This window comes from Silene latifolia, chromosome 2 (genome assembly GCF_048544455.1).
Source record: "Silene latifolia isolate original U9 population chromosome 2, ASM4854445v1, whole genome shotgun sequence".
Lineage (NCBI taxonomy): Eukaryota > Viridiplantae > Streptophyta > Magnoliopsida > Caryophyllales > Caryophyllaceae > Silene > Silene latifolia.
Window position 1 is genome coordinate 77752782 of NC_133527.1, and position 12996 is coordinate 77765777.

Sequence of the window (12996 nt, forward strand, 5' to 3'; positions counted from 1 at the left end):
TACTGTTCTTTGGGATTTTGTTCTTCCTTATACTTTTGCTACTCAGATTCGGATTGTATTGGTACTATTGTTCTTCTTTAATCTTTTAATCATTTTTATTGCTTGAATTCCTTCCTCCCTTATTTATTATCATAATTGCTTTTATTCAATCCTTATCAATTTTATCATTATGTTTAGTTTCAATTATTTGTTTATTGTTGTTGTTAATTCAATGATAATGAGTAGCTAATTTTCATATGCTAAGGCTATAGGGGATCCATAATCATGAAGGGAGAGTAATCGATTTATTGGGTTAATGCTGGTATTGTCTTTGTTGGTTAAATGTTGCAGTTAATTGTATCCGTCTGATTGAGTCGACGCAATTAGGCATTTAATTCTTAGTGATCCTCGACCTGGACCGAAAGGTTGGAAGAGGCGAGACTTGTAGCGAACAATAGAGTATTGCAGTGAGGGCGAGAGTTAAGCTGTTTACACTTTAGGGTGAATTAAGGACCGAAAGGTGACGTTCGTTACCCCTTAGACCGTATTTGCATTGACCTGAGACCTAGATTACTTGACCGGATGATTATGGTGAACCGTTTGTCTTAGCTGTTTCTCTATATCTGTTTAATCCCTTTCTCTTATTCTCTTTTCCTTACTCTTATTAGTTTAGAAAATCACATTTAAACCCCCATTTCTGTGACATCCTGACAGACTGAGTTAAACAGATAATTAGCAAAATAGCCTCCCTGTGGAGATCGACCCTACTTGCTGCTAGCTTCATTAGTTGTTTTTAGGTTTATTTTTGGTACGAAACGACCGTATCAAATTTTGGCGCCGTTCTTGAGGCGATGCTTTTATCTCTTTTATTTTTGTCTGTTTTTCACCTCAAGGGAAGACCGAGTACCTTGAGGCCGTTCTTATCTTTTTCTTTAGTCTTTGTTTTGATAGGTCTTACAGGTCTATTAGACAGATTTTAGAAAAAGACTGCCGAAGGGAAGGCTTGAGTACCTTCGACCCTTTTGCCAAGATGATGTCCGTCTCTCGACTTATTGCTCAGTTTGAAGCTCAAACTGAAAGATCTACTAATTGGGAGAGGAAAGAATCTTGGGGTTGTGGTAATCACTATGAGGTCGCTCCTCCACCGAGGCCTAGACCACAACCGTTCTTTGCAACAAGGCTATCCACCGCCTAGTTATTCTTTCTCACCGCAACCAATTCCCCCACTTGCTCGGAATGATGAGACTGAAGAAGTTAAGTCAATGATAAGGGCACTTGGTGAGGAATTTGCCATCCGTATACAGAAGCTACAGGCTTGGGTGAACCAACTAGCTGTCGAGCAAATCCAAGAGCAATATGAGACGGTGTATGCTATCAACACCGACACCATTCCGTCTCATGAAGAACCCGTGTCACCCAATGTTGAGAATGATTTCTATGACTCAGATGACGAATTCCTATCGTACTTCAAGAGTTTATGCGAAGATTTAAACCCTGTACAGGAGGAATCACTCAATCGAGTGACTAACATAGGTCGATCGAACGAAGCTGGAAGGGATCACCACGTTCGAACAGACTGAGATAATGTTCGATCGATCACTGCTGGGAAGGAGAACCTCGATCGAACAGTCACAAAGTCTGTTCGATCAACCACAGCTGAAGAACAAAATCTGGATCGAACAGTCTCTGTGACTGTTCGATCGAGTAATATGAGTGAAGAAATCTCTCGATTGAGTACTGTGATACCTCGATCGAATTGCCTTGCTATGGACAGCACTGATACGTCAATAATGCCTATTTCTAATGATGATAAAAAGGAACATATAGTCAACTCCTATTCTGTTCAAGTTCCTTATCCACAACAATTGCTACCACATCGTGCATTCCTGGACCGTATCCGAGATCTCAATGTCGCTGATCACTACGAAGCGATGATTGCCCAGGTACCCTCTTATTCTGAATTTATTGGTCAAATTAATTGGTCTAAGAAGGATATTAGTGATGTTAAGACGGTAATGAATGTTGCTATGACTGAAGAGTGTAGTGCACTTCTTCGAAATGGGACCCCGCCCAAAATGTCTGACCCAGGTCGTTTTTCTATACCATGTTCAATAGGGACCCATTCAATTGATAGTTCCTTATGTGACCTAGGAGCTAGGATTGCCTTGAAATTTGGGTTGACTAAGTTCACACGCGCAAAAACGACTGTTCAGCTAGCTGACCATTCTTATGTTCGGGTCAAAGGAGCTCTACATGATGTACCTGTTAGGATCGGGAATTTCTTTATTCCCGTAGATTTTATTGTCTTAAATATACCCGAGGACCGTAACATTCCCGTTATTTTGGGAAGACCATTTTTGTGCACTGCTGGCGCAATTATCGATGTCGGGGTTGGGACACTTACCTTTCAGGTGGGAGGGGAGGACTTGGTTTTTACTAAGTCTGATGACCCTAGGGAACCCATGCACATCACGCCATGTGATGATGTCCCTCATGAAGAGTCCCTTGATATACCGTCTGATAGTCCTTCTGAGTCACATATTGTCGCTGCTGTTGTAACACCTCTGCCCCATTCTCGGAGCGAATTGGAGGAACACTGCTTTGTTTCTCTTTTTACGTGTCTTGACAAGTTCACGGACCCGAGAGGCGAGATGGGTGCTCGAGTCCGGAATGGAACCGCTGGATAGACGACCCAGGAGGAGGTGTTGATAAAGCTACACCGTCTAGGAAAAAGCTGCTTGATGAGGTGATAGATTGGGACCCGGATGCTGTGGGAAGCTGTTATTCTTACATTGCCAAGTTGTGGAGGCCGGATGTCCGCTTGACGATTCTTTGAAGCTACACGACGATCGAGGCCTAGTAGTAGGCAAATCGATTTGTCTGTTGGATGATCCGGGAGGCAGCCCGGACTGTTTTATTGTACTTTTGTTGAACTATTTATTTTTCCTTAGCTTATTGTTGAACTTTATACGCTGTTTTATGAACTTCCCATGTATTTCCTTGCTTTAAATGCGTGTTTTGCAGGTCAAAGTACTCGATGGAATGGTTTTGTGCTCGATCGAGCACTTTTTTGAGGCAGTTTTCACTCGATCGAGTGATATTGTCCTCGATCGACCAAAACCAAAATCATGCTTACTCGATCGAGTGGTTTTCTACTCGATCGAGTCCTTCCAAGCACCCGATTCACTCGATCGCGTTGTTCCAAGTGCTCGATCGAGTAGTTTTGACTCCCAGCTGTTGTTTTCCGTCTATGGAGCTACTGTTTGACTTTCTTTGACCTCCCATGTTCATGGTCGGTTTGGGGAGGTCCCTCTATATGACGTTTTGTAAGTTTTCCGACTCCATCGATCCTCTTCTCTTCAGTTTGCATTTCTTTCCCTATTTTTGGTACAATGAGGGCATTGTACGGTTTGGTTTGGGGAGTTATGCATCCATATCTGTGTCTGCATGTTTCTTGCATTTCTGCTTGCACGTTTATTTATTCTCGCATGCATTGTTGTTTTAATTAATTCAAAATAATCATATAAAAATCATAAAATTCAAAAAAAATTCAAAAATTTCATGTTTAAATTGAGTCGGAACGTTTGAACATTGACGCTACTTTGAACCCTTACTTGAGCCCTGCATATTCTTGACATTTAGTTGGCATGATTATGTGCATAATCTATGAGTTTTTGTTTCTCTCTTATCTGAACGAATAGACTTGATTCATTGTGTCGGCAAGCTACATTACATTCTGAGGTTAGAGCTTTATAACTGGTGACATTCATGACCAGTTTCATTTAGGATGTGAGTAGTACTCTCTTTAAGGCATGTAACATTAATTTGCATAAGCATGAGTCTAGTCTTCTTAATACCTGTATGCATTCGGTCTGTGGATGGTGACACATGTTAGGAGAGGCAGTTCCCTTTATTTCAATCTACCCATGAACCCCACATAGCCAAATTGCCTTTTTGCCCTATTAACTACTTTCTATAATACTTCCTACCATAGCCGAGCTAGTGACGAGTAATTATTGGAATGTTTTATTGAAATATGGTTATTATATCTGATTTCAGAAGACGGTGGAAGAATTGAAGGGAATGAAAGAATTATTGAAGAAAAAAAGAAATGAAAAGAGAAAAAAAAAGAGAACGAAAAAAAAAATGGAAATAAGAAAAGAAAAAGAAAAAAAAATCATGTGAAAAAGAAACTGGTTAATGATTTTCACTCCCATGTCCTATTCATATCTTATGGGGAGTTGACGAGTTCTTGGTGTTTCGTGAGTTCAGTGCATGGTTTTGCACCGTTTCATCTTGCTATATTGAGTACGAAGTTGGGATGCAATTTAAATTTGGATTCGTTGTTGCTAGCCTGGCTATTAACCCCACATATCCAAATTCATTTTAGCCCCTTCTTACCCATTACCTCACTTACCCAAATGTAAGTCCTCGGCGTGTGTCTTGGTCATTAGTATGGTTGGAATGCATATGTACGGTTGTAGAGACTTTATTCATGTTAACTGCATGCATGTTCTTATAGGTCGAGTTAGGTGAGTATCTTACTTCTTTCTATCTTTCACATATATACTCACCTTGTGCCTAATTTTGAGTGACGAGCGACCCGTGAGAGTCCGATATCTTTTGAATCTTGCAAGGTCGACGGTTCAGTAAGTTTGAAACATTGATTTAACTCGTTTGTACTTCTCATTTGCCACTTTGTCATTTTGTTGCATTAAATTGGTTTTAGTGGGTGATTTGTAGCTGATGCGTTGGTCCCGTTCTACTATTGTTTCTTAGTTGCATTCATATTTGCTTGGGGACAAGCAAAGGTTTGGTTTGGGGAGATTTGATGCGTGTCTTTTATATAAGGTTTTTACCTCATTTTTACACGCATTTCTGTACTATTTATGTAGCATCTAGCTACAAATACCCCCGAATATCCTACTTTGGTTCTTTTTATGTAATTTGCGGAATTAAGAAGAGGAGCTAAATCGAGCCTTTTACCGTCCGTTTAGCATGCATTTGGAGGAAGAGTGAATTTGGAGCGGGAATGTAGCTATTTTGGGATGCGCAAAGAAGAAAGATAGCTGGGCGAGCAAAGGAAGAACTTCAAATTGCTAGTGCCTACTTTGGAGAGCCATATCTCGAGTTCTACAACAGATATTCAGGTGATTCTAAATGGAGATGAAATTTTGTCCTCTTAGCTTTCCAACGCCACCAAAATCGCCCTAGTTGCCCAAGTAACGAAGAAATGGCAGCCGTTCGAAGTTCAGTGCGCAAAGCAGGAAAAGTACTCGATCGAGTAGATATATGGTCGATCGAGTACTAGCTACAGCGAGAAGATTTTAGTCGAGAATAATTAGATTAATAATAATACTACTTAGTATAAATAATAGTAGTTTAGACCTAATAAGCATTGAATTCATTCCCTGGACTCAGTAGAGGGAAAGGACGACTGCTTTGTTCTTCATTTCTCTATTTTTCGGATCAATTGTATTTCTCTTCTCTTCTCTCGTTCAATTTCATTTCTACCTTAGGTTACTGTTCTTTGGGATTTTGTTCTTCCTTATACTTTTGCTACTCAGATTCGGATTGTATTGGTACTATTGTTCTTCTTTAATCTTTTAATCATTTTTATTGCTTGAATTCCTTCCTCCCTTATTTATTATCATAATTGCTTTTATTCAATCCTTATCAGTTTTATCATTATGTTTAGTTTCAATTATTTATTTATTGTTGTTGTTAATTCAATGATAATGAGTAGCTAATTTTCATATGCTAAGGCTATAGGGGATCCATAATCATGAAGGGAGAGTAATCGATTTATTGGGTTAATCTTTGGTATTGTCTTTGTTGGTTAAATCTTTGCGATTAATTGTATCCGTCTGATTGAGTCGACGCAATTAGACATTTAATTCTTAGTGATCCTCGACCTGGACCGAAAGGTTGGAAGAGGCGAGACTTGTAGCGAACAATAGAGTATTGCGGTGAGGGCGAGAGTTAAGCTGTTTACACTTTAGGGTGAATTAAGGACCGAAAGGTGACGTTCGTTACCCCTTAGACCGTATTTGCATTGACCTGAGACCTAGATTACTTGACCGAATGATTATGGTGAACCGTTTGTTTTAGCTGTTTTCTCTATATCTGTTTAATCCCTTTCTCTTATTCTCTTTTCCTTACTCTTATTAGTTTAGAAAATCACATTTAAACCCCCATTTCGTGACATCCTGACGGATCGAGTTAAACAGATAATTAGCAAAATAGCCTCCCTGTGGAGATCGACCCTACTTGCTGCTAGCTTCTGTTAGTTGTTTTTAGGTTTATTTTTGGTACAGAAACGACCGTATCACTTGGCGTGTAGGTGGCCATGTCCACAAAACCCACCATTAAGCAACACGAATCACCTCCAATTCGCACCAATCAAGACCTCCGTGCCGGAATTTGTACCATGCACTAGCAGCAAATCAGCCACCATGGCTAAACTCAGCTCACTCCGACACCACCCCATAATCATAACTTACTCCATCAACCCATTCGACCACCGCATCACAACCATGCACCACCAAAGCGGCACCACACCCAAGTCCAGTTCACACCTGCTCATTTCACAACCACCATGACCAAGCTCCTCCTTCACGAATCACCACCAATCAACAACCACGAACTGGTCCAGGTGAAATTGATGCGTAACGAGTTGGATGCAATATCACCCGGCGGATGATTTATCACGAGACGGTGTGAGTATTTTCTACTGTAATACTACATTTTTCTAAGTCCTGTTACTCGGCCAAGTAGGGCTTACTTGGCCGAGTAATGCGTCGTGTGTTTCTGGTTAGGTTACTGTCCAGGAATACCAGGGATACTTGGTCGAGTATCCTCTATACTCGACCGAGTATCCGGTCTGATGGGAATTATTTCTGCGGTTTGATTAGAGACGATTAGAGTTATAAAATATATTAAACATTTTCACTTTTACTTTTTACAAAACCTAAACACAAAAACGTAACTTTAATCGCCTCTAAACCTTCTCAATATCGTTGATCGTTCGTGAGTCTTTGTTCATTCCTTTTTGCGTCGATTGCGTCAGTAAGCCACTAGTCCTATGAGTTTTGTCAGTTTGTCTTTTTAGGGTTTACCCTAGTTTTGTGATTTGGGGGAAAAAGGGATATTTTGCATGATTGTGATTGGATTGTATAGTTATTTTGTTAGGTGGAGATTTCGTAGAGGAGCCGTTCTAGCTTTCTTGTTTGACTCGTTTCAGATTTGTTCTAAGGTAAGGTTTCCCTACTCAGTTGATTGTATAGTTGATTTAAGATGCGTTGTTTTGATTTAATTGATATGATTAATATTGTTGGTTGATTGTTGTTGGTTGATTGGAGTATGGAATATTGGAGTTGAGATGGTTGGTGATGTTTTCGAGGTGCGTCCTCGGCTGAGTGGAGTCACTTGCGGGAGTTGCTTCACGCCCTTGATTCGCCCTTTGTGGAGCCCACCACAAGAGGGGATATGCACATTAATGATCATGGGTTATCGCTCGTGTGATGAGCGGGGCTTAGGCGGGCAAGGTTGCGGTCCCCCACTGGCAGGGCTACACACTTTAATGTGTAGTCAGTTACGAGATGTGATTTGGAGTTGGAGATTGGATATGGAACTGCTGTTTTAGCTTTGTTGTATTTGACTTATTTTGATTATGCAGTGAACTGACCCCGTTGTTGTTTTGTATAATCTGCAGTTATCCATTCGGGGATGGTGAGCATATTGTAACAGGTGATGATGGTCTTTAGCTACGGGGACGAGATGGGGAGTCATCACTTCGAGTTTAGCTTCCACTGTTACGAGATTAGCTGTTTTAAATTCCAGTTGTTTTGAGTAGTAGTAAACATTTCTTTTGTCATGTTTTTGGAACTATGTAAAGATTAACTTATATAATTTAATAAATGTTGTAGAATGGTTTCTTTTGATATACTATTCTCGGGCAACCGAGATGGTAACAGTCTCTCATGCTAGGGTGGTCCTTGGTAAGGTACCTTGGTATGAGGGGGTGTTACAAATTGGTATCAGAGCGACGATTCTGGAACCTAAAACCAATGAACCTAATAAACATAGGGAGTCTAAATAAAATGAACCTGGGGGGAGTTGTTTGGAGCTACCACAAAGACTTGGGTGACGTCCCGAAGTCGCATTGAGGCCCTTACAACTTTGAGCCGGTCACGACGGGGTGTCAAGGGATTGTTATCAGTTGTATGCCTTTAAGTATATGTTGGATGAAGTATATTTTTGGGTTGAATGGAAGTGATTGGAGTATATGTAATGTGATGTGGGGTATGTCTATATGTTCATGATGATGTTAATGTTTGGTTGTTGGTAGTAGCATGTGATTAAGGTCATGTGTGTGTGTGTGTGTGTGTGTGTGTGTGTGTGTGTGTGTGTGTGTGTGTGTGTGTGTGTGTGTGTGTGTGTGTGTGTGTGTGTGTGTGTGTGTGTGTGTGTGTGTGTGTGTGTGTGTGTGTGTGTGTGTGTGTGTGTGTGTGTATAGAGGCCGGATCCGGTGAGGCCGCTAATTATGGTGAGGCGGGCGGCCTAACCATATTCCTTCATGGACTGATTTTCAATGTTTATTGAGCTAGAAACTTAGGGTCATTCCTAACTTTTCTTTTGGCCCATATATTTTCTCACACACAAAAAAGCCCAAATACTTTACTTTATGTCTCTAAAATATAACAAACAAAATTCTTAAGCTACAGCTTGTGAGACTACTTGATTTATCTAAGCTTGGACCTGATTTTGTGAACCCTATGCATGTTTTTGTGAATCTTGGACTTTATTTTGTGAATCTAAGACTTGAATAGGTGACTTTAGACATACATTGGCAATGGTAATTATTATATAATAATCGTATATTTATGTTTGTTCATCTATGTGGGTCTCGAACCCACACCTTGCGCAATAGCACAATGCTCTACCTTTTGAGCTAATAGATGATATTGTACCAAAATTAAATTATGCATCAACAAGTAACAAAGACATGAAAACATTAGTAACATCATGTACATGTGAAACATGACACATTGGCTTATACAAATATTTATTACTATTAAATTAACCAATTTAAGTCCTACCTTCACAAAATCAGGTTCAGGTTTCACAAAAAAGAGTTTCACAAAATTAGGTCTAAAGTTCACATAATCATGTATAGGTTTCACAAAATCAGATCTAGGTTTCACAAAATAAAATCCAGGTTTCACAAAATGAAGTTTCACAAAATCAAGTCGAGATTTCACATAATAAGGTACAAAGTTCACAAATCAGGTCCAGGTTTCACATAAACAAGTTTCACAAAATTAGGTCTAGAGTTCACATAATCATGTCTAGGTTTCACAAAATCAGATCTAGGTTTCACAAAATGAAATCCAGGATTCACAAAATCATTCTTCACAAATCAAGTCGAGATTTCACATTATCAGGTACTAAGTTCACAAAACTAGCTTCAAGGTTCACAATATTAGCTCCAATATTCACAAACACTGAAAATACAAGGTTTATGATTCACAAAATAAGAAAAAGAGCAAAATAGGCGATTTCGACCATTTTATGACCAAATTTCACAATATTACCTTCTAGTTTCACAAAACAAGCTCTAAGATTCACAAAATAAAGTATATAATTCACAAAATAAGAAAAAGAGAAAAATAGGCGATTTTGACCATTTATGACCAAGTTTCACAATATAAGGCCTAGGATTCATGAAACAAGGTCTATGATTCACAAAATAATAAAAGGAGCAAAATAGGTGATTTCGACCATTTTGTGACCAAATTTCACAATATTACCTTTTATTTTCACAAAACAAGCTCTAAGATCCACAAAATAAGGTATAGGATTCACAAAATAATAAAAGGAGCAAAATAGGTGATTTTGACCATTTATGAACAAAATAAGAAAAAGAGCAAAATAGGTGATTTCGACCATTTTATGACCAAATTTCACAATATTACCTTCTAGTTTCACAAAACAAGCTCTAAGATTCACAAAATAAAGTATATGATTCACAAAATAAGAAAAAGAGTAAAATAGGCGATTTTGACCATTTATGACCAAGTTTCACAATATAAAGCCTAGGATTCACGAAACAAGTCTATGATTCACAAAATAATAAAAAGAGCAAAATAGGTGATTTCGACCATTTTGTGACCAAATTTCACAATATTACCTTCTATTTTCACAAAACAAGCTCTAAAATTCACAAAATAAGGTATAAGATTCACAAAATAATAAAAGGAGCAAAATAGGTGATTTTGACCATTTATGACCAAGTTTCACAATATAAGGCCTAGGATTCACGAAACAAGGTCTATGATTCACAAAATAAGATAAAGAACAAAATAATAAAAGGAGCAAAATAGGTGATTTTGACCATTTATGACCAATTTTCACAATATAAGGCCTAGGATTCACGAAACAAGGTCTATGATTTACAAAATAATAAAAAGAGCAAAATAGGTGATTTCGACCATTTTGTGACCAAATTTCACAATATTACTTTCTATTTTCCCAAAACAAGCTCTAAAACTCACAAAATAAAGTATAGGATTTACAAAATAATAAAAGGAGCAAAATAGGTGATTTTGACCATTTATGACCAAGTTTCACAATATAAGGCCTAGGATTCACGAAACAAGGTCTATGATTCACAAAATAAGAAAAAGAACAAAATAGGTGATTTCGACCATTTTATGACCAAATTTCACAATATTACCTTCTAGTTTCACAAAACAAGCTCTAAGATTCACAAAATAAGGTATATGATTCAAAAAGTAAGAAAAAGAGTAAAATAGGCGATTTTGACCATTTATGACCAAGTTTCACAATATAAAGCCTAGGATTCACGAAACAAGTCTATGATTCACAAAATAATAAAAAGAGCAAAATAGGTGATTTCGACCATTTTGTGACCAAATTTCACAATATTACCTTCTATTTTGGATTTTTTGTCAAAAACTACCTTATATTTAGGGGTATTTGTAAAAATACTACCTTATATTATTTTTCTTGTTTAAGACTACCTTTGTTTTCTCATTTTTTGGTCAATAACTACCTACGCTAAGAGTTAAGACATATTTGGTATGTTTTGCGGCTTTAACCTATCTCACATGACTCTTTTATATTTTAATCTTACTTAGGCCTGATTTTTGGAAGTCATCATGTACTTACGCTTAACTTTAATAGATGTTTGTAGTTATTATTGAAATGTGAAATTCATAAATTTTTCTTAGCTGAAGTCAAATTGTGGTTTGAATGTGATTGATCATTGTTGTTTGATGTTAACAAAGACATATGAGATAGGTTAATGTCGCTAAATCGACCAAATCTTACCATATTTTCGGCATAGGCAGTTATTGACCAAAAAATGAGAAAACAAAGGTAGTCTAAAACAAGAAAAATAATATAAGGTAGTATTTTTACAAGTACCCCTAAATATAAGGTAGTTTTTGACAAAAAAACCTTTCTATTTTCACAAAACAAGCTCTAAAATTCACAAAATAAGGTATAGGATTCACAAAATAATAAAAGGAGCAAAATAGGTGATTTTGACCATTTATGACCAAGTTTCACAATATAAGGCCTAGGATTCACGAAACAAGGTCTATGATTCACAAAATAAGAAAAAGAACAAAATAATAAAAGGAGCAAAATAGGTGATTTTGACCATTTATGACCAAGTTTCACAATATAAGGCCTAGGATTCACGAAACAAGGTCTATGATTTACAAAATAATAAAAAGAGCAAAATAGGTGATTTCGACCATTTTGTGACCAAATTTCACAATATTACTTTCTATTTTCCCAAAACAAGCTCTAAAACTCACAAAATAAGGTATAAGATTTACAAAATAATAAAAGGAGCAAAATAGGTGATTTTGACCATTTATGACCAAGTTTCACAATATAAGGCCTAGGATTCACGAAACAAGGTCTATGATTCACAAAATAAGAAAAAGAACAAAATAGGTGATTTCGACCATTTTATTACCAAATTTCACAATATTACCTTCTAGTTTCACAAAACAAGCTCTAAGATTCACAAAATAAGGTATAGGATTCACAAAATAATAAAAGGAGCAAAATAGGTGATTTTGACCATTTATCACCAAGTTTCACAATATAAGGCCTAGGATTCATGAAACAAGGTCTATGATTCACAAAATAAGAAAAAGAGCAAAATAGGTGATTTCGACCATTTTATGACCAAATTTCACAATATTACCTTCAAGTTTCACAAAACAAGCTCTAACATTCATAAAATAAGGTATATGATTCACAAAATAAGAAAAAGAGGAAAATAGGCGATTTTGACCATTTATGACCAAGTTTCACAATATAAGGCCTAGGATTCACGAAACAAGGTCTATGATTCACAAAATAAAAAAAAGAGCAAAATAGGTGATTTCAACCATTTTGTGACCTAATTTCACAATATTACCTTCTATTTTCACAAAATAAGCTCTAAGATGCACAAAATAAGGTATAGGATTCACAAAATAATAAAAGGAGCAAAATAGGTGATTTTGACCATTTATGAACAAAATAAGAAAAAGAGCAAAATAGGTGATTTCGACCATTTTATGACCAAATTTCACAATATTACCTTCTATTTTCACAAAACAAGCTCTAAAATTCACAAAATAAGGTATAGGATTCACAAAATAATAAAAGGAGCAAAATAGGTGATTTTGACCATTTATGACCAAGTTTCACAATATAAGGCCTAGGATTCACGAAACAAGGTCTATGATTCACAAAATAAGAAAAAGAACAAAATAATAAAAGGAGCAAAATAGATGATTTTGACCATTTATGACCAAGTTTCACAATATAAGGCCTAGGATTCACGAAACAAGGTCTATGATTTACAAAATAATAAAAAGAGCAAAATAGGTGATTTCGACCATTTTGTGACCAAATTTCACAATATTACTTTCTATTTTCCCAAAACAAGCTCTAAAACTCACAAAATAAGGTATAGGATTTACAAAA